Genomic DNA, 1330 nt, shown 5'->3' with positions numbered 1-1330 from the left:
TTTTACAAATTATTAATAAATTAAAAAAGAAACACCAGGTTTGCTGTACTTGTAGGGCCGCACAATTTGGCCAAAAATGTTGTTTTTATATATCAATAAAACTAATAATGATTATGGTTATTATTTCTAAATAAAAACATTAAACAAAATAAGGAATATTACTTTTGTAATAACACAATTTCACTATAATATACAAAACTGAGTATTTAAGAATAAACATAATAATAAATGAATAAGTACTAGTATCTAATGAATAAGTACTAGTGTCTATTTAATAGGTACTAGTATCTAATGAATGAGCTCTAATATCTAAAAATACGTATAGTACCTAATGAATAACTACTAGTACACAAAAATTAAGTGCTAGTCACTAGCGGAATACATACTAGTTAAAACTGAATAGTTGGTATCTCAATGACGGTTCCCCATAGAAGTCAATGGCAAAAATGTAAAATGTGTTACTAGTAACAATATAAAAGTTACTAGTCACTATTGAAATAAGTACTAGTATCTAATCAATAAGTACTAGTATCTAATGAATAAATACTAGTATATAATAAATAAATACTAGTATATAATAAATAAGTACTAGTATTTAATCAATAAGTACTAGTATCTAATGAATAAGTACTAGTACCTAATAAATAAGTACTATCTAATAAATAAGTAATAGTACCTAATAAATAAGCACTAGTATCTAATCAATAAGTAGTATCTAATGATTAAGTACTAGTATCTAATGAATAAGTACTAGTACCTAATAAATAAGTACTAGTACCTAATAAATAAGCTCTAGTATCTAATCAGTAAGTAGTATCTAATGATTAAGTACTAGTATCTAATGAATAAGTACTAGTAACTTTACAAAAGACACTAGTACCTAAAGAATAAGCACTAGTACCTAAAGAATAAGCACTAGTAGTTAATTAATAAGTACTAGTACTTAATGGAAAATATACTACAATGTAAAAAGTAATGAGTTGAACTTACTTGGAAAACCTGTGGAAACTGATTGCCTCAAATTTCTCAAGCAAATTAGTTTATAATTTTTGAGTTAATAAAACTCACTGAAACTTCGTATAGATGTTGCTTCAAGTCATTACTTTTTAGGCATGCTATCAAATCAACAATTTAACACTGTAAGAAAAATTGCACAGTGCACTCAGGAAATAAATAGAAAAAATAAAAAAAATTAACATCCCTTTCATGACACCTTGTAAATCTAGATTTACCATTTTCTAGAATTACCTTTTTCTAAATCAATAATGATCAATCATGAACAATTACACTGAAAAATGCTCCATCACGCCACAATGACATCTTTCTACAT

This window comes from Sinocyclocheilus anshuiensis, unplaced genomic scaffold (genome assembly GCF_001515605.1).
Source record: "Sinocyclocheilus anshuiensis isolate Anshui unplaced genomic scaffold, SAMN03320099.WGS_v1.1 scaffold1717, whole genome shotgun sequence".
NCBI classification, from domain to species: domain Eukaryota; kingdom Metazoa; phylum Chordata; class Actinopteri; order Cypriniformes; family Cyprinidae; genus Sinocyclocheilus; species Sinocyclocheilus anshuiensis.
The sequence above is the reverse complement of the archived record's forward strand: the minus strand, read 5'-3'. Positions refer to the sequence as shown.